General features: G+C 45.0%; 1 protein-coding gene across 1 annotated transcript in view; it reads left to right on the plus strand.

The window, feature by feature from the left end:
• The window catches only part of plxna3 (plexin A3), a 71008-nt gene that overhangs the window by 24421 nt on the left and 24820 nt on the right, over positions 1 to 21767 (plus strand). The gene's annotated exons all lie outside the window — the stretch shown is intronic.

A 21767-nucleotide genomic window follows, 5' to 3' on the forward strand; every position in this document is an offset into this window, starting at 1 on the left:
TAATTAACGAGACGAGGTTAAAGTGGAAACTGAAGACAGAGACGCTGTCCATCGTCAGGACGGAGAAACTACACAAACACGCAAAACGCACCGAGGAGAGACTCGGCTCAGATGAAGTTATTAGCAATGAAGTTTTCTTTTCCAGCAGCTGCCAGAGTGCTGCAGAGCAAGGCAACGACTCCATCAAACATTTATAACGTCTGTCAGTCGTCAGGACGTGTTTTTCTGGACGTGGTTGTGAAACATCACGTGTCCCTGGTGCAGTTTACAATCAGTGCGTTTACGTCCTGCAGCCGGCGACTGTCGCCTCTCTGCCCTGATGTGATTCATTATTCTAACGCTGTGAAATTAGAAACCAGGTCTTCACGGTTTCCAGGAAGGAGATTAACCTGATGTCCTGCTCATGGAAACGTGTACGCGGGCTCGTGTCCAGCTTCATACATGTGATCAGGACAAAGACGTCACACTCAGTTACGTCAGGGCGACAGGATGAAGTTTAAAATACACGGCGATGCATCGTCAGCTTTTACTCTTTTGCTTTTATTCTCCGTTAGACGCAGCAGATGAACCGACTGAATCACTGTGAGGCTGAAGGCCAAACTTTGGGATTCTGAACGAAGTCAATGCAACATGTGTTTTAAGTGGATTTCTCCTGAGTCTGTTCATAGTTTCCTCTGATCTGTTAGTTTTGGTTTCACGTTGTAATTTAGGGACTAAAGAATTTTGTACGTCCCGTCGTCATCACCTGCGTGAGCGTCTAACGTCGGCATGTTGTCAGTTCAACGCCGACGCGCTAACACCAGCTAACATCTGGCTTTTGTCTGCAGTGTGAACGGATACGATCATCGCTCGCTCCCGGGTCAAATGACTCTGCAGTAGTCACAGGGTTTTTTTTTTTAACGGCTCTGGCTCAGATCGTTAGTGATGGAAACGCGACACCCGGGTGGATGTGGTAATTTGGCAACGCAGCGAGGGGAGAGAGCGCCTCGGTTTTGAAAGTCTCAGTAAATCTCTTTTTTTCAGACGGTGTATCTGCTACTTGTGGTGCAGTACTCCACCTCCACAGTACTCCACAGTACTCCACAGTACTCCACAGTACTCCACAGTACTACAGAAATCCAGTGGTTCAAATGAACGTCCTCGTGGTTGGATGGAAGACTGCAGCACACACTGAATATATAAACACATGTTTCATGTGTGTTTTCAGGTTTGACTCATGGCTCCGAGGAGTCAGAGGAGTTTGGACTCAGATCACAGCAGCTGAATCTGAACATGTTTTCACGTCCTGGTGTTTTCAGGTGATTTAAATCCTTGTGGAGGAAACAGAAATATTCTGAAGCTGCAGAATCTCTGGATGAGGTGATGTCGTTTCTGTCCAGTGTCTCCGGGACTCAGAGACTCTGGGACTCTGGGCCCGGTCGACCTCGAACAACTCAATCACATCAGCTCTGATTGGACGCTGAGGCGCTGGAAGCTTCACAGTGAAACCCGCCTGCGTCACATGAGTGTGAACCAGCGGCTCTCAGTCCAAACTGTGAAACTCCACCTGAGGACGGTCACTGTGTCGTCTGCTCCTCCACACGTGATGAAGAGGCTGAGACGCTGTCGTTCATCATCGTGTGACACCGCTGACGTCATGTTTACTTTATGAACAGTGCGTTTGTGAACCAGCTGAACTTTGACCTCAGGGTTCATGTGAACGGGGGGGGGGGGGGGGGGGTGAAATATAAAACAAATCGTTCTCGCAAAATTATGACAAATTAACAAAAGTCCAGATTTGAATTATATAAATATATATATATATATATATATATATTTATAATGGCTCGATATCTTAAAATATAGTAACTTAACCTTTTTCTCCATATCCACTGTATTTTCAAATTATTACTTTCAAATTAAAAACTCAATAATTGACCGTGATAATAAGATTCAATTCTGCCCCTCGTTCATAAAACTAAATGCGATTAGACTTTGTAGATTATGTTTTATTTAATAGAATATTTCACTCTTTTTAATTTCCACAAAAAATTGAAAGTAAAACATAATCAATTAAACTGAACCTAATTATTTTCAAGCAGAATTAAATCAAAACATCCGACGTGCAAAGAGAGAAAACACCCAGAAAAAAAAAAAAGGTCAAACGGTCGAGCGAGGGAACACAGAGGTAGAAGAGCAGAAGACTGACGGATGGATGGAGGGAAAACAGCGGCACAGACGGAGATAAAGTCAACAGAGACTTTGAGTTATGACTTGTTGTTTTTCAGGACCCAGCGAGCGGCGGCGTCTCGGTGGGGACGGTCACTGGCGCTCGCTGTGGTGGGTCTGAACGTCTCAGCAGTAACTAAGAATTATGGGCTTTTCCTGTTTCCTCAGGACGAGCGGATGAATGAGAGAGAGAGAGAGAGAGAGAGAGAGAGACGGAGAAACAGTCGGAGAGTCGCAGGTTAAATTCCTCGTTAAACAAACATCAGATTATATCTTAAAGGAAAGTTTGGTCGCCCTCAGTCCTGTAGTTATTGTGACTCTTGAGCGTCTGTAGCTCATTCAACACCCACAATCTGAGTTGTCGACTTTAAGCCCCGAGTCGAGTCCTCAGGTTCTCGAACAGCTTTCATCGGTGAACGTGTGAAGCCTGCGAGACCGAACCCAGGGAAAACCTGAGCGGGTTTAGACGTCAGACCTTCCCCTGTGATCCGGGGTCAGAGCAGCCGTGAACACGGATCTCCGTCTGTCCGTCTGCGTCGTGATGCAGTAACTGGTCACCAGGGGGCGTTGAACTGGGAAAAGTGCTGCGAGCATCAACAGCGGGTCTGAGCGGAGGCAGGGCGAGACGCCGACAAAGACACGATGCTTCTCAGTTTCCGAACTCACCGCTGTTGCTACGGTTACGCCTGCGGTGCAGAGTAGGCGGTCTCTGCTTCCTGTCGACGCCACATGACCAGTGTACGTGAATGGTCATGTGACGTGTGGGGGGGTCAGTTTGGATGGTGCGGCGGAGGTGGTGGTAAGAATCCAGCGGTATTATCAGTCGCCGTGGCAACAGCAGCCAACGGCTTTCTGCACATCGGAGTTGTTTTTGTGTCAGCTGATCTGACAGCTGATTGGCTCAAAGTGATGTGATGTCATCGGCTCTTAGGAGAGAACGAGGCGACAGGACAGGAAGCAGGAGGCGGCATGGGGGGGGGGGGGGGGTCCCAGGAGGATGGGTGTGTGTGTCTGCGTGTGTGTGTCTGTGTGTATATGTGTGTGTGTGTGTTCTGCTGCCAAAACAAACAGGCCTGAGGGGAGAGAGGAGACACGGTGCACTGACCGCACCTCCCAACACACACACACACACACACACACACACACACACACACACACACACACACACACACACACACAGTTTCTGACAACAGACTTGGCAGCAGTGGAGGTTGGTGCTTTGCAGAGTAACATCATATAAACACCTGTAGTTTCTTATTTCCAGTTGTTGCCTCGTTCCCACGAGTTTCCAGGAGACGTTCGCGATGAGCAGACACAACGCTCCGTCCTGCTGTGAATCTAAAGTTGAGTCTGAAGGAGTTCTGGACTCAGTTCCCTCCGTCAGACTTTAGATTTCACAGTCGATTCGTCGACTGAACGTGATCCAGTTTGTTCACAGCTGCTTTCAGACCTGCGTTGCATTCTGGGTCATCTCCTGAAATTATCTGCATTATCCCACAGCCGACTGAAAACCGTCCGTGTTGTTGCGAACGCGTCGGAGCGGAGAATCTCCTGCCGTGTCGTTCGAGTGCGATGGAGAAACTCCAGAGAAACTCCAGAGAAACTCCAGAGAAAGTCCGAACTCCACTTTGTGTCGTCCTCTCCCGAGTTTGTGTCTGTAAACAACTTCGATCTCTGAAGCGACGACGTGAGACGTCAGGTGACCAGCGGCTCTCAGAGTTTAATGGATGCGAGTTTTGACTAATGGAGAAGTTTCTTACGAAGTCGAACGGAAAAACTGATAAATGATTGTTTTTTAAAATCTTCTTTCCTCTGCAGATTTTGCTCAAACTGACAGACTGAAAGCTTTTCCTTTCTTAAAAAGAACGACCACCCCCCCCCTCCCTTTTTTCCATTAGCACAAAGTGAATTAGCGGAGATGAGTCAGCCAATCAGCTGTGGCATTCAGAGGGAACAGAGCCATTATTGGCTAATGAGACGACGGGGAATTAAAGCTTTTATTCTAATGACAGTGATGTCTGTTTGTAACCGAGCGGCTGCACCTGCTTCACTCTTCTTCCAAACATCCTCCTCTGTCTTTCTCTCTTCTCTCTCTCGGTTTTTCCGGCAGTGACGGGAGGATGGATTCTCGCAGGCGGGAGGGAAATTAATCTGCTGATTTCAATTCATAGAGATGATTATTATTAGAAGACGCCTGCACCTGTTTCTGTCTTTTGACTCAAATCTGGAGACGAACCAAAGCCACAGCGGGTTTGAGAAGCTGCTCGTGATTCAGTTTCATTAAAGAGACGCTGAAGAGACGGCTGCACCTGTGTCTCACCTGCGGAGGCGACATTCGTTCTCTCGCCGTTTCCAACTTCACCTGCAAACACTCGATGAACCTGAGACGAAAACCCAGAGCAGGGATTCTCAGGGGATGTAGAAAATAAGAAATAAGCAGAGAGGTGGAGAGAGGACGTCCAGGGACACGCGACGGACAACTTCCATGTAAATTGTACGAATGAGAAAAAACAAGTAAAGAAACAAATCTGTTCATATGACGGAGTTAACCCCTCCCACCGACTCACAACATTTAGCTTCACACCGTTAAACAGTGGATTTGAAAATAAGAATATATAAACATTTCTCCGAGGAACTTGAAATAAAGCAGAACGATGCAAACACAAGATGACAACGTGTCATGTGACGAAACAATGACTTGAGATTGGCTGCTTTAAACAACGATCTCTGACCGCGCTGCGTTTTCTGCTTCTTCTTCTCTCGTCTGGATCTTTGTGACAAATCGAACTGACCACACACTCACACACACACACACACACACTCACACACACACACACACACACACACAGACACACACAAATTAGACAATAATCAGTGATATTTCGTGGTTGGATATTAACTGAGGTTGATTGGTGTGTGTGATTGGAGGAGGAAGCTTCACACCTGGGATCACCACACACACACACACACACACACACACACACACACACACACGTTAGTTAGGAACCAGCTGGTGTTTTTGTTTTTATTGGCTGTAAATTAAATTAGAGACGATCGATAGTTGCCGGGGCAACAGAGAAATCAACTCTGACTCCACCCCCTCTTTCCACCTTCGCCCTCAGCGATTTGGAAATGTGGTGGCAGCCGATAGCCGATCGTGTGTGTGTGTGTGTGTGTGTGTGTGTCAGAATCTTCCATGAAGTCACGGTGACATCACTTCAGCTTCAGGTCTGTTTTATTTGGACCGGCTGAACTCGAGGTCGCTGCAGTGAGGGCCGCTCTCTGAAGCCGCTCCCGCCTCCTCCCGCCTCCTCCCTCCTCCTCCCTCCTCCAAATAAACAACAGGAAACAAAATAAACACACACACACACAGAGTTGTGCTGAGGAGACAACAGTTTACGTCTTGTTTCCAGGTTTACTGCTCTCCCCTCTCGTGTGTTTGGATAAGATAACTGTTCTGGTCTGAGTGTTAACGTGGTTCAGATCATCTGAGACGTCTGAACTGTTCACAACGAGTCATTGAGAAGAAACACTCGTATTTTAAAACCTCTCACCAGACGTTTGTTTATGAAGAGCTGAGATATATATATTTATATATATATAAACTCTCAACGCTGAAGAGCATTGGGCCTGAGAATGGTCCGCCGGTTGGAGCCTCCGTTGCTCTGGGCTGAAAGGTCACATTTAACGGTGTTGTGGTAGCGCTGTGACACAGACGTTCTTTATTCGCTGAAGGAGGCGGAGCCTGAGTTGGGACGCGATCCGTGTTTCTCAGTCGTCGAGATCTGAAGGTTTTTGACGTCCGTCATTGTTTCAGCAGCAGTTTCAACAGCCGATCACGTCGGTGGATAAATGAGTGTCTTCAGATCCAGGTTATCGTCAGAAATGCTGAGTCATTGTTTATGACAGAGGATCCCAATCTGATTACACTTGTTCAGTGACACACACACACACACACACACACTCTAATAGGCTCTAAATGGATCAGGGACAACAGGCCGAGTCTGAAGCCTGGGACTAGATTTATGTCTCCACCTGGACAAACTGGTGCAGTCAGGGGCCAAGCAGCTGCCCATAAATCCTGTGTGTGTCTGTGTGTGTGTCTGTGTGTGTGCGTGTGTGTGTCACAGTGCCAGGGGCTTCAATTTAAAATGGGCTGATGGTTCTTTCTGGCAAGTCAAAGCATTGTTCTCTTTGGGTGACTGAGAGGCTGTGGTGTGTGTGTGTGTGTGTGTGTGTATTTGTTGGCCTGAGGTTTTGTTTTTACGTTTACATGCATTTGTTGATGTATTATTTACTCCTGTCTGTGTGTGTGTGTGTGTGTGTGTCTGTGTGTGTATGTGTGTGTGTGTCTGTGTGTGTGTGTGTGTGTGTCTGTCTGTGTGTGTGTGTGTGTCTGTGTGTGTGTGGTTTTTTTACAACTAAAGAGTGGGTGGGGTTTGGCGTGCAGAAATCGACGAGGTGTTAAAACGTCAACGTACAGTTCTAACTGTGTGTGTGTGTGTGTGTATATGTGTGTATATGTGTGTGAGTGAGTGAGTGAGTGTGTGTCTGAGAGTGTTTCCAGATGTGTTAGTTAAAAGCAGATGTGGGATCAGCTCCTGTGATGAAGTTAGAACCTGCTGTCGCTTGTTAACGTCTGTATTCGCTTATTTAAATAATCATCGTTATAATTCCAGATTTGAATCTTTCCACAGTCGTAGTTCTGCTCTGGTAAAAACATTAAATACAATTTACGAAAACAAGTCAAACCACAGAGCCTCCGTTTCCAGAGATGTCGTCAGATAAACATCCACAGATGCTGGGCGAGTGTTTCTAGTTTGGCCAAATGTACACGTCCGCAGAGCGAGATGAAGCCGTTTGAATTTGAGTTGTGATGATTTCACCGTCACCTGCTGTGATCGGTGGGTTTTATGGTGCGGACCACAGTAATTCTCTCAGACACAGTGACCTCCTGTATCTCTGACACCTCCCTCCTCCTCCTCCTCCTCACTCTGGAGCCTCGAGATTTAAAGGGAATAAAGTTTATTTTTCCTTCTGCTGCGTTTTATCAGATCTCTGTGAAATCAGAAGTCAGACATGTTTCTGCTGATCTGATGGAAACATGCTGACACACCAGCGAGTGTCAGACTTCACCAGCCCACAGGCCGGTTGGAGAAATGTGCGAGTTTCTCTTTTGAGCCCAGATTTCAGTTTATATTTATTTAATTTATGTCTAATTAAAGCAGCTGAGTCGACTGTGAGCTCGGTGATTCACAGTCGACCGTCACTGGATCACTGTGATACTGAAGGAAACTTACAGACACCCAGCTTCTCTGTGGAGTTCTGCACAGTGATGGAAACACCCGAGTGAACGCTCTGCTTTCTTATTCTCTTGTTTTGGCCGTCTGGACGCTGACACTTCACCTTTTCTGACGCAACGTTGTGATGCTCGTCGAACCTCTGGGCGTTGGCTCATGAATACATGAACGACAACGCGCAGCAGAGATTTGCACAAAAGAAGAAACGGGGAACTCTTCTACTGGAGATGGGAAAGATGCAAACCGGCTGTTCTCAGCTGGCGGAGTGTTCACCTGCTTATTCAGACGTTCTGAAGTTCTGCACGTTTCTCTGCTGTCTGGACGATGTCATCACCAGGAAGTGATGTCACACTGAATCACATCGACATGTGTCTGTGTTCAGGTCTGACTCAGGCATGAGTCTGAGGAGGACGACGAGGTTTGAGTCTAATTCACCTTTAGCAGAACCTTTGTCCCCCTCCTCACCTCTGCAGCGCCCCCTGGGGAACACACGCACACACACACACACACACACACACACACACACACACACACACACACACACTGCATAGTTACAGTTAATCTACAGTTTTTTTCCAGAGAGGGACATAAACCCCCTGTGAGCAGCACAATTGGAGTCATGATGGAGTGGACGCTCTTTCTGTGCTCAGGGGCTTTCTGTGTCGCGTGTGTGTGTGCGTGCGCGCGTGAGTGTGTGTACGTGTTTGTGTGTGTGTACATGTGTGCGTGTTTGTGTGTGTGTCTCAGTTGTTAGTGTGTCGTACAGCTAACGTGTTTGAACCTGCCACAGAGCACAGTAATGATTTACTCTGTTTACCTAACTGTTTGACCTCAGTGTGTGTGTGTGTGTGTGTGTGTGTGTGTGTGTGTGTGTGTGTGTGTGTGTGTTTCCTGTAATTATTTAATGCGGTGGCGAGTGTAACTCTCTCTCTCTCTCTCTCTCTCTCTCTCTCTGTATGGTTTAGCTGCCACAGTAATGAATGCTGGTGTTTAGGAGGCACCTCTAAACACCTGGTACCTCTGTGTGTGTGTGTGTGTGTGTGTGTGTGTCTGTCTGTGTGTGGTGTGTGTCTCAGTTCCTGCAGGAACCACATTGGACCAATCCCCACATGATTCTTGAAAGCCTGTAATTTCCTCCCACTTGAATTATTTCTGGAAAAAGTTAAAATCCGAGGAGCGTTTCTCAGATCAGATCCTTCATCTATCAGCTCGTCCACATCTGGACGTTGCGACATCTCATCTGAGAGTAAAACACAATGACGACGAGTCGACAAAATGTCATGATGTGAACACAACTGTGTCCAAACTCCTCCCACCTCTGAAGAGACAAAGTGAAATGAGACAAAATTTAAAGACACATGAAAATGTCTTTATCGACACGACGGTGAAAAAAAGAATCTCCGACACACGTGCACTTTTATCTTGTACTCTACTTAAGTGCTTCTTTTCCTCTCTTGTACTTTTCTGTGTTTATCCGACAGCCGGAGTCGCTCGTTCTTTAATCACATGATTACAGATTATAAAAGAAACAGTGTGAGTCGGAGGAGCAGAGTAATCTGAGTACCTGAGTAACAGACAGGAAGTCTCTCGGATCAGTTCTCGTTTTTAGTTTGATGGTTTCAGCTTCTAAAATGTGACGAGTACTACACTCACATACTTTTACTGAGGTGTGTGTGTGTGTGTGTGTGTGTGTGTGTGTGTGTGTCTGTGTGTGTGTCTGTGTGTGTGTCTGTGTGTGTGTGTCTGTGTGTGTGTGTGTGTGTCTGTCTGTGTGTGTGTGTGTGTGTGTGCCCTTGCCAGCTGATGAATGACTTTTCATTCTCGGTCTGGATTGTCCGATAAATACTTACTATCCCACCACACACACACACACACACACACACACACACACACACACACAGTTTATCACAGTGTGTGTGTGCATCGTAAGAACTCACCTTGGGAAATGACTTCATCTCTCTCCCTCTCTCTTTTGTCTCTTTCTTTTCTCTGCCTGTCCTCACCCTTATCACCCTCTCTCACTCTCTGGGATTTTTATCTCTTGGTCTCTCTCTCTCTCTCTTTCTCTCTCGCTCTTTCTCTCTCGCTCTCTTTATTGACCGTGTTTTAGAGTGAAATCCATAAAGTTTGTCCCAAAGGACATGTTTTAGCCTGACGTCACACACACACACACACACACACACACACACGTACAGTAGTAAAACAGTGTGTGGTCTGAATGAAAAGCAAAGGAGTCTACCATCCTTCCTCTCTCTCTCTTTTATGGCCCATCTACGAATTATTTTCTCTGTGTGTGTGTGTGTGTCTGTGTGTGTGTGTCTGTGTGTGTGTGTCTGTGTGTGTGTGTGTGTGTGTGTCTCTGTGTGTGTGTGTCTCTCTGTGTGTGTGTGTGTGTGTGTGGTGAGCCAGTGAGCTGCTGCCACACCCATTCTAAATCTGAACATGGTTAGACTTCTGAAAAACAACACACACTCCTACACACTGTACACCCGTCTGTCCTCACCCCCCCCCCGTGTGTCAGAGCCAGTGAAGCGGGTAGTTAATGAAGCGGGTAGTTAATGAAGCGGGTAGTTAATTGGAAGAAGTGGTTTAATCATGCGTTATTTAATGGTTATTATTACAGGAGTCATGTTGTCGTCCTCCTGCAGACGTGGAGTCAAGATTTATCTGATTTATCTGTTGAGAACGAGTTTTCACACTTTTCAGACATGAACTGGACATGTTGTGTGTCTATGTTGTGTAGACATGTTGTGTGTCTATGTTGTGTAGACATGTTGTGTGTCCATGTTGTGTAGTCATGTGTGTCTATGTTGTGTAGACATGTTGTGTGTCCATGTTGTGTAGACATGTTGTGTAGTCATGTTGTGTAGTCATGTTGTGTAGTCATGTGTGTCTATGTTGTGTGTCAATGTTGTGTAGTCATGTTGTGTGTCTATGTTGTGTAGTCATGTTGTGTGTCAATGTTGTGTAGTCATGTGTGTCTATGTTGTGTGTCAATGTTGTGTAGTCATGTGTGTCTATGTTGTGTAGTCATGTTGTGTGTCCATGTTGTGTAGACATGTTGTGTGTACATGTTGTCTAGTCATGTTGTGTAGTCATGTTGCGTGTCCATGTTGTGTAGTCATGTTGTGTGTCCATGTTGTGTAGACATGTTGTGTGTACATGTTGTCTAGTCATGTTGTGTAGACATGTTGTGTAGACATGTTATGTAGTCATGTTGTGCAGTCATGTTGTGTGTCCATGTTGTGTAGACATGTTGTGTAGTCATGTTGCGTGTCCATGTTGTGTAGTCATGTTGTGTGTCCATGTTGTGTAGACATGTTGTGTGTACATGTTGTCTAGTCATGTTGTGTAGACATGTTGTGTAGACATGTTATGTAGTCATGTTGTGTAGTCATGTTGTGTGTCCATGTTGTGTAGACATGTTGTGTAGTCATGTTGTGTGTCCATGTTGTGTAGTCATGTTGTGTAGTCAGTGTGTGCAGCAGCAGATTGTCGACTCGTTCACAACAACAGGAACATGTGGGGACATTCAGGTGAGGGGTGGAGCCTGTAGAGCAGCAGGAGGCGGGACTAACGTCTGAACTCTGCTGTGTAAAGATCAGTGTTGTTGTTTTCAGCTCGTCCACACGGCGTCGGCCCTCATCACCAAAACATCTGGAACCTCCTCGTCTTTTCCAAGTCGTCGTCTTCGTCTTCTGCGTGTACGACTCCTCTTCTTCACCCTGAGAGATTCGTGTTCTTCCGGTTTCACGTCCGTCGCGTGTTAGAAACCTCACAAAAGTTAGTTTCAGTTCATGAAACAGAAAAGTATCTTCAGAAAATCTGCAAGAGAAACAGTTTGTGATGAACACAGTTTGAGGAAACTGATCTGAGAGCAGCTGCATGACACTGAATCAGATCATCGTATCAGCAGCATCAGAGGAGAGAGGGAAAGAGGAGAAGATGATGGAGGAGGGACGGAGGGAAGAGGAGGGGGGACGTAAAGAAGAACCAGACGAGGAAAGAGGAGGACGAGGAGAATACGGATCAGAAAATGCAGCATTGGTGAAGGAGAGAAGAGATAAGAGGAGGGAGATGATGACAGGAGGGAGGAGTTAGGGAGAAGATGAGGGAGGAAGGGAGCGGTGGAAGAAAATCAGAGGAGAGGTTAATCGAGGAAGAGGATGGTGTTCAAGGAGGACATAGAGATGAAAGGGAGACGGAAGAGAGGGGGAGAAGATGGAGAGAAGAGAAGAGGAGAAGACAGAGGGAGGGAAGAGAGAGAGAGGGAGGGAGAGAGAGAAAGTGGGGGAGAAAGTGTTTGAGGCTTAATCCACCGAGCACCTGAAACTGGGTCACATTAACAGAGAGGGGGGGTACGGGGGGGAGGGGAGGGGGGGCGGCTGCTTTTCTTCTCACAGATTTGAGCAGTGAAGCAGAATACTGTATGAAAGTGTGTGTGTGTGTGTGTGTGTGTGTGTGTGTGTGTGTGTGTGTGTGTGTGTGTGTGTGTGTGTGTGTGTGTGTGTGTGTGTGTGTGTGTGTCAGAAAGCTCTTTGTTTCTGTCATTGTGGACCATTGAAAAGTGTTTCCTGTTCCCAGGAGTTTGCCAGGGACACACTCTCACACACTCTCACACACACACACTCTCACAGACACACACACACACACCATCACAAAAACACACACACACACACACACACTCTCACAGACACACACCATCACAAAAACACACACACACACACACACACACCCTCTCTTTGTGTGTGTGATGGTGATGATAAGGTCCAGTGTTCCCAGTAAACACAGAATCCTCTTTCACTCTGCTGATGACACTGAGCAGACTCTTCACAGTAACAGGATACATGCAGTACTTACATTACCGCAGTAAAAGTACTTCGTTGTGTCACGGCCGAGGTGAGACGTCTGCCTAGCAACAGAGCTGCACACAGAGCCTTCGGGTTTTGACCGTGTGTAACATCAGATGCTGGGCTGAGGTGAAGTCACTTGCCGGCGCCGTTGTGTCACTGAAACGCAATGAATCCTGGGATATGTCGGGTGGGGAATGAAACGGCGCCGGAGCCTTCGTTTCCCTGGGACGCGTCAGTCGTCTGTCTGTGGCTCGGTGACAAAGTCGGTGTTGTTGTTGTTCGTGTTTGGTTTTCATCAGGTACATGAGGAAATAACAGCAGACGCGTGTTTAACATCAGTGTTTCTCATAAACTGATGTTTTGATTTATAAAGAACTTCGTCTGGACAATGAGCTGAAAATGTATTGAAACTTTAACCTCCAACCTTCATGTTGCTCGTGTCAGTTAATTTGGTTAATAGTTTCCTCAATGCGTTCACGCAGGAAGTGTCGGGTTTCCGCTATGTTCATTTTGCAGCGGCAGCCCGCTAACCTTGGTCTGTGCTGTATCCCCCCCCCCGACCTGCCCCACGTTAACAATAAACACCAACACTGTGACCACAAGTTCATTGTGTGTGTGTGTGTGTGTGTGTGTGTGTGTGTGTGTGTGTGTGTGTGTTTTGAAAGTGTCTCTGGGAACCTGCTCCATCAATGATGAGTCTGTTTTGATGTCGTTGGCTTCGTTAACATTCTGTCGTCTAATTAATGTTTCTCACAGAAATATCCTGACCCACTTCATTTTGTGTGTGTGTGTGTGTGCGCCTGTGCTATTGCCTCGTGTTTCATCACACTCTGAAATGAGTGACAATCCCCTCCCCCTCCTCGCATCTCTCACCTGCAGCTGTTTTAACGACCTCAGTGAAACTGATCATCAGTGAAACAGCAGAGTCGTCGATCGTCACTTTATTAATCGTCTGAGTTTTTTCTAATCACCGGTGAACCAATCAGTGAGCGCCTCCGTCGCTGATGTGTGACATCACTCAGGTTGTTAGAGGCCGTGAAGTCGATCCACTGTGTCGCGTTTTCACCAAACAATTACCACGACAAAAAAATAATTCACAGTAATGACATTAAATGTTATCTCAACATCTATATGCAATTATTAAATTCAATATAAATTCTATTTAATCAAAAACATTCATGTTACCTCAACTTTACTTTAACTGTATTTATTGTGCGTTTTATCTTTCACGATTATAGTTGTAGCATTAAATTATAATTTCACGGCTTCACGTCTGTATCTTCTGCAGACAAACACTTTAAAACATCACACACTCACACACTCACACACACACACACACACACAAAGACACACACACACAGGGTCAGGCTGTGTGGACAGCAGCAAACACTGCGTCCATGTGAACAAGCAGACGATTACTGCTGAGCAAATACAGACGCTCATCTGGTTCAGCCCCCCCACACACACAGACACACACACACACAGACACACACACACACACAGACACACACACACACACACACACACACACACACAGTGATGTATGGGTAGATTTGCAGCAGCAGGTGCAGAGTAACGATCTCGCTGCAGCTCGGAGTCGTGGAATTACAAACATCCAACAGCTCAGTGTCGTCGAGTTTCATCCAGATGTGTCGAGAATTTAAACTGAAAATTCAGAACATCTGTAAAATGAAATCGTTGCTTCCTGCTCGTTTCCGTCCGCTGGTGTTCTGGGAATATCAGGACCTAGTTTGTGGAGATGAACAGTCGGTGGCGCTACGTCTCCAGTCAGGTGCAGAAGAAAGGATGCCGTCAATAAAGAGGGTCAAAGTACAGACTGCACATTTAGATGGACGACAAACCATCTGATCGCCCCCTGGTGGCTGACTAGAGTAGAATAGAAAGTCTTCAGTGTGCGGTGATACAACCACATGTAGTACAGGCAGAGATATTTATACTCGATTTGTGTACAGGGAGAAGCTGAGAGGAGTTTAAATAAACAGTCTTTGGTTTGTCGTCGATCAGTGTGAACGTTCGTCACCAACAGTTTCATCAATAAGAAAGAAACTCGACAATCCTGAAGGTTAAACATGAAGGAAATGATTTTTCTTTCTCCTCATTATGTTTCCATGTCTCAGAACAACTCTGACACAGAACTCACAGTGGTCGTATTTGAAGTAGAAGCGGCAGTATTATACACACACACACACACACACACACACACACACAGCTGAGTGGATACCTCATGTTGAAGTTATTCTGCTGGGAGCTGCTCTGCTCTTTGTCTTTCTGTCTCTTTCTTAACAACAATAACACAAACTCTGCCAAAGTACACACACACACACACTCACACACACACACACACACACACACACACACACACACACATTCCTCCTGCATCATTCAACTAACTGACTTTTATTTTTACACTCGTCTCACCAGCTCGACACTGGATCGACTCTTTGACTTTTTCGTGCAGTCGTCTTCTACTTCCTGTTTTCAGATGGATTTGATCTGACTGAACTTCCCCCCGTGTAGAACGTATTTGTGTTATGGGACATTTAAAGCGTCCGCTTACATTCATTCGACATGATGTAAATATTGAATAGAAGGGGACCAAGTATTGACCCCTGAGGGACTCCCCTCGTGTACTACTGCAGTATGTGTCCTCACACGGGTTTTTCTACTGTGGTAAAAATATTCTTAAGCTCTTTTCGTGTATTGAAAGTTTTGTAAGAATGTGTCACTTCGTATGTAAAAGAAAAAAAACTCTCGTCTTGTTTTTGCCGCCCCCTGTGGTGAGAATGGGTTATTGCTTTGTCTATAGAGTCAACACAAACAACACATCAGTCTTTTTTTCATCATTGAAGTGAAATCATTCAGGTAACATGTTTCTGGATTTCATTTCCTGTGTGCGTCCCCCTCTTTTTTCTCCACTCCCCCCCCAACTCTTTCTTTTCCTTTTGCATCATCCCTTTCTCTCTCCCAGCCAAACACTGCCCTACTTAAAGATAGATATCGTTGCATCACCACAGGCTACACAAGAAAAACACACTGCAGAAAAAAATGCTGCACACACAGAGGTGGTGGATTAATAATTATTCGGTTGCCAAGGAGATGATGGAAGAACGAGCAAATCTGTCTGCTCCCCAAAGAGACTGAAGCCTCTTCACACTTCATCCTCTCTCTCTCGTTCTACCACTCAATCCAGTGGGGCGGGGGGGAATGGGCAGATATTAACTGTATATTAACCATTACAGCGTCTGTTATAGTTACATGTGGATAACAGATAAACAATTACTGTTATAAACAGCGTTGTAAAAAAAGTATAACAACAACTTAAACCTTTTTGTGTATAGTCGGAGTCTGTACAGATTAAACTTCTTTAAGACGAATGTATTTTATTGATCCATCAGATAAACAGGAAACACCTCCTGTCTGTTTCCTGTTTATCTGATGGATCAATAAAATACATTCGTCTTAAAGAAGTTTAATTATGAGTGAGAAAGAATTCAAATGTTTCTGTGGAGACTTAAATCAGCAGATGTTTCCGGTGGAATTCCGTCTTGTATTTCTTCAAGACATTTGAAGTCGTCACCTCGGGACGTCCCCACATGTCCAGACTCGAGTCCGAACCACTGAGGTGAAAAATAAAATAAAATGTCCACCTGAGGCGTCAGGTGAGACCTCACATGTCTCGATGAGACCTCACATGTCGAGTGTGAGGGCGAGTGTGAAGGGTCAGAGGTCGACCTGTCGGCGCTGAAAAGGATTCAATTGTCTGGTTGTTATTTTGAGACGGAAAAGGAAACAACCAAGGTAAAAGCTTAGAAATACAAAAGATATCACAGAACCATTATTGGACTGAACAAAATTATTGGAAAGATACAGTGTGTGTGTGTGTGTGTGTGTGTGTGTGTGTGTGTGTGTGTGTGTGTGTGTGTGTGTCCATGCCTAAGGGGTTGAAACCATCAGTTGGTGTTCTCAGTATTGTCTGCAGTGTGTGAGTGTGTGTGTGTGTTTTGGGGGGATGGGGGAGGAACTAATAAGCTTAACTGCCTCCCCCCTGCCTGTTTCACCCTTCACTGCCCTTCCTCCTCCTCTTCTTCCTCCCTCAGGCTCTGATGGCTGACTGAACAATGTTTAGTGTCTGTCTGAAGGAGCTAAATGGATAGGACGGCCATCCATCTCACTCGCACACACACACACACAGACACACACAGACACACACACACACACACAGACACACACACACACAGTGTCCTCCTCTTTGTCTCATCCTTGGTCAGAATAAATGAGGCGACATGTTTGTTTTTCAGCCCAGTTTGTGTTTAATATTCACGATTTAATTCCTCTGTTACTCTGATGTAGTCGCCATGACAACAGAGGATGGAGTTGCATCAACACTTTGTCCGTCTGAACACACTGCTGACATGTTGCTGGTGCTAACGGTCCGACCGCCGTCACACCGAGAGGAAGCAGACGATGCTCAGGTTGAAATGAGACGAGACTTTGATTCTGTGAGAGTGAAATCTGCTGATTGTTCTGAAGTTCAGCATCAAGTCTTAGTAACGCATCACTGTAGCTATGGTTACGACTGGCGTCTAGTCCGCAGTTGTCCAGCCTCTGAATCAGACGTGTAAACGCTGCTGGTCTCGTTTCAGCTTGAAAACTCTGCGGTTGTGTTTTAATCTGGACGAACAGAAACTGAGACTTAAACGGTGACGCCCACGTTCCCTTCCTGATTGGTTCTCACCAGTCACATGACTCCACTACCAGCGGTGAGACAAAGCGTCGCTAACACTTCCTGTCAGTAACAGCTTCACCTCGTCCTCGCTCTGACTTTTCACCATCACCTCGTTTGTTATATTTGCGAGAGTAGAAAATCTACTTCCTGTTTGCACCACATGACCAGTGTCCACAAATATTGAGGAAGACGAAAATATTCTCGATGTTTCAGTTAAAATCAGATTTGAACCCGAGTTTGTTTCTGAACTTCTCGTCTTCGTCTCTTCGAAACTTTTCATTTCTTCAGCATCAAAGAGAAACTGGAGCGAAACATAATTTTCACAATCGTCAACATTATTGAGAAAAAGGCTTCAGGAGAGAAGCAGCAGCAGCTGGAAGTAACCTGAGCTGTGTGTGTGTGTGTGTGTGTGTGTGTGTGTGTGTGTGTGGGTGTGTGTGTGAGGTGAAAGTGCAGGCTGGTGTTGAGTTTCAGGAGTTTCAGGCTCTAAGTGAATGAAAGCGAGCAGCAGACAGACGGAATGAGAACTGAATGATTCTGTGAACAGACGGAACAAGACTTCCTGTAAAAAACATCGAAGGACTCTGTTAAAGTAAAACTCACAAATTCAATCTACGAAACAACAAAATGTGAATGTACAACAGTTGATTTAAATATTTAAATCACTGGACATAGGTATGAACAGTTAGTCTTACATTATTTCTATGATACGATATTAAAAACATATTTCGAACAGAGGAAACATAAAAAAAAATCTGATTTATAATTAAGCTGTTGCATTTTTAATATATAAGAAAATACACAAACCAGCAGTTTTCTCCAGGCAGTTACATTTGATTCGATTTGAATGATTCATTTATTTATTTGAAACTGTTTTGTGTCAATGAAACTCGTCAGATTCATCGTTTATAATTAAAGACAATAAATCTTGTAAATGTGAGAAAGGAGCAGATACAGTGGACGATCTGAATGAGATTTAATTTCCCTCTTCATTCAAAATTAGATTTTCCACATTAGAAACATTGTGTAAACGTTAAATCAGCAGATTTTTAATGGAGGTTCTGAATTTTAAAATAAACACGTGTTCCACAGTCACTTCTGTCCACATACTTTTGGCCATGTGATGTGTCAGAGACGGAGCGAAGCTTTAATCACTGCGTTTCAGTCTGTTAATACTCACTGACAGTTTGTGGAGCTGCAGTTAACAGAGTAATGATAGTACTTAGCAGCTGTGTGTGTGTCTGTGTGTGTGTGTGTCTGTGTGTGTGTCTGTGTGTGTGTAATCAGATCCATTAGCAGAGTCATTGGTCATATAGCTGGTATGGTGGTTTGTGTGTGTGTGGGTGTATATGTGTGTTGAAGGCGGATAATACATTTCTTGAGCACACACACACACACACACACACACACACACACACCCATATCTGTAATATAGTTGGTTTATCTCAGAGGAAATGGCAGCCTCACCCCCCCTGCACACACACACACACACACACACACACACACGTTGGATTGGACCACACATTTAATAGTTATTTCAAACACACACACACGGACATGCACACAATACTCTGAGGTATTGCATGACATTGGAATTTCAGGCAGCTGGATGCAGGCGTGTGTGTGTCTGTGTGTGCATGTGCATGCGTGTGTGCGTGCATGTGCGTGCGTGTGCACGTTGATATCAGGTTTCTATGGCTGACCAGCGCCGCAGAATAAACAGGAGAAAGGTTGGATTGTTTTTCTGCAGAACTTCAGTTTGATTTCACACAAACTGAAACCTGAAGAAACGTTTTCACGACTGATGTTTCAAACCTCAGTGACGTTAACGAACAGATTTTAACGAACAGATTTTAACGAACAGATTTTAATGAACAGATTTTAACGAACAGATTTTAATGAACAGATTTTAACGAACAGATTTTAATGAACAGATTTTAACGAACAGATTCACGGTGGAACCTCTGATCTGGATTGTTTAAAGAAATAAAATTAATTCTCCACAGATGAAAAACCTTTGAGTTCTAAATGAGCAGATTTCCAGTAGAGGTTCTGATGAATTAGGATTATTTGAAGGATAAAGATGATTTAAAATGGACAGATGCCAATCGAGGTCCTGGATTCTTGTTGATTCTTATTTCTGTTTTTTTATAAACAGAATTCATGATTTATTATTACTTTGGGTAAATGAAGCTGTTCTGAGAGGGAGGAGGACAGAGAGAAGAAGGAACTGAGAGAGAGAAAGAAGGAAGGAAGGAGAGGAGGGGAGGGATTGAAAGAGAGGAAGGAGGAGAGGTGGAAGGGGAGAGAAGGAAGGAAGAGAAGGAACAGAGGAGCTCTGTCTTTCTTCAAACTGAAGTCGATCTCTGACGTCATGAATCACTTAAAGCGTAAAATCAACAGATTTCCAGATGAAGTTCTGACTTTGTTCATGAATTAATCTGAGAATAAATTTCACGTCCATCTGAAACAAATTAGATTCAGTTATTTCATTTTCACAAATAAAGACAGTTTGAATCATGAACCACGAAGACTCGACGTCTCTTTGAACGTCCAGATACATTTTCCTGATTTCACTCGAATTTTTCTGTGAGTTTTAAAAACTTTTATTATCAAACTGAGAAACTTCCACAGTTACAGAGTGAAGGTCAAAGGTCACATGTCAGAGAGAGTGACTGTGTGTGTGTGTGTGTGTGTGTGTCCTCGGGCTACGTTCAGAACAAAGCGGGCGCTGACAGTTTGAAAACCACTCGGAGGTCAGAGGTCAAAGGACAGAGGTCATTTCCTCCGTGGCACCCGGCTCTTGTCGTAGGAGGTCTCACTCTGTCTGACTCTTCAGGACACTGTCACAAACAGACGAAGTATCCCAGAATGCATTTCACATCATTGTGAAGATGGTGATAATCCGGTGTGAAAGAGAGAGAGAAAGAAATAAAGGTTTGTGAGAGAGGGTAAGAAGGAAAAGGGAGCGAGAGATGAAAGAAGAGCGAGAAAGGAGGGAGGAAGAGAGAGGGAAGGAAACGTAGGAAAATACAGAGAGCGATGAAAAAAGTGAGAGAGAGCAGGAAGAAGGAATGGGGAGAAAAAGGTGTAAGGAAAGAAAGAGGAAAAATGTAGAGAGAGGAAGAGGGACAGAGAAGAGAGAGAAAAAAGGATGGAAGGAGTTGGGAGTTGAGAGAGGAGGAAGGAAGAGAGAGGAGGAAGGAAGAGGGGTGGGAAAAGGAGGATGAAACTGAGAAGAAAGGAGGGTGAGAGAGAGAAAAGATGAAGAGAAGAGAGAGAGAATCCTGAAGGTAAGATAGAGAGAGAGAGAGAGAGAGAGAGAGCAAAAGACAAAGGGAAAGAAAGACAAACACAAAACATTAAAGGATAAAAACCAATAGTGAAAAAGAAACTGAAGAAAATAACAAAGAAGAGATGAAGAAAGTGGAGCGAGGGATGAAGGAGGAGGGTGTGTAGTTCAGAGTCTTCTCAGTGTGTTAATTAGCTGTCTGCTCGTTAAGCAGCCGAGCTTAATTAGAGCTGAAGAATACACACACACACACACACACACACACACACACATACAGTCTGCACTGAGGCAGCAGGTCTGACTTCCAATCGTTACACAATCCTGTTTGGCGGAGAGACACACACACACACACACACTCTCAGCAGCAGAGCGAGGGAGGAGATGTTAAAGTAGGACACTGCAGCAGACACTGAACACAACACACACACACACACACACACACACACACACACACACACACACACACTGATTAAAATCCTCGTTTCCTCATCTCAGCTGAATTTTTCTGAAACTTCTAGAAAAATATCACGTTCAGTTTTTCACAGGAAGCAAGAAAAATAAACAATCGTTTCGGTTTCGCAGCGTCGCTCGTCTCAGATTCATGGATTGGATGCAGCCGGGCTAACAGTTCCCACCTGCTGCCAGTCTTTGTGCTAAGCTAGGCTAACCCTGTCCTGGACCCACGTGCAGACGAATAATTCATTTCTCTGATAAACAAACATTTGAAGTTTCAAGCCGCTTTAATTTAACCGCTCACTGTGTTTTCTACTGTTTTTGTTTCACCTTCCTTCTTCTTTTCTCGTCCTCTTTCATCTCTGTTCCCTCCCTCCTCTCTCTCTCTCTCTCTCTCTCTCTCTCTCTCTCCTACACCCCCTCTTCCCTCCTCTTCCTCTGTGGTGTTTTTCTGGGTCACACTCTGGGAGGGAGGTGGAGGTTTGAGGAGATTTGGGGGGAATCTTATTTTAGTCGCTCCACATTTTCAAACCGACGATTCTTCTCCTCGTCAGCCCTCCGCAGCGTTTCACACAGTCACAGATTTATACATATGATCATCACCATCATCACCATCATCACCATCATCATCATCACCATCATCATCATCTTGGTCTATTTTTATGCAAATTGAAAAACACTTTTGCTTCAGAGTGAGACCTCTCTGCAGCTGCTGGGAACATTCTCATGATATTTTCTGTGGACGTTCGTGCTCCACAGAAAATGATTTTTGAATTCTGACATTTTCCTCTCAACCACGTTAACTCGCGTCAGACTTTAAAACGTCTTCCTCCGCTGAACCGCGGATCTTAGACGAGACGTCAACAGGCGGAGCGTCTGTGAGCTTTGGTCACGTTGTCGGTGTTTGGTTAAAT

Source organism: Paralichthys olivaceus, chromosome 6, assembly GCF_024713975.1.
Source record: "Paralichthys olivaceus isolate ysfri-2021 chromosome 6, ASM2471397v2, whole genome shotgun sequence".
NCBI classification, from domain to species: Eukaryota; Metazoa; Chordata; class Actinopteri; order Pleuronectiformes; family Paralichthyidae; genus Paralichthys; species Paralichthys olivaceus.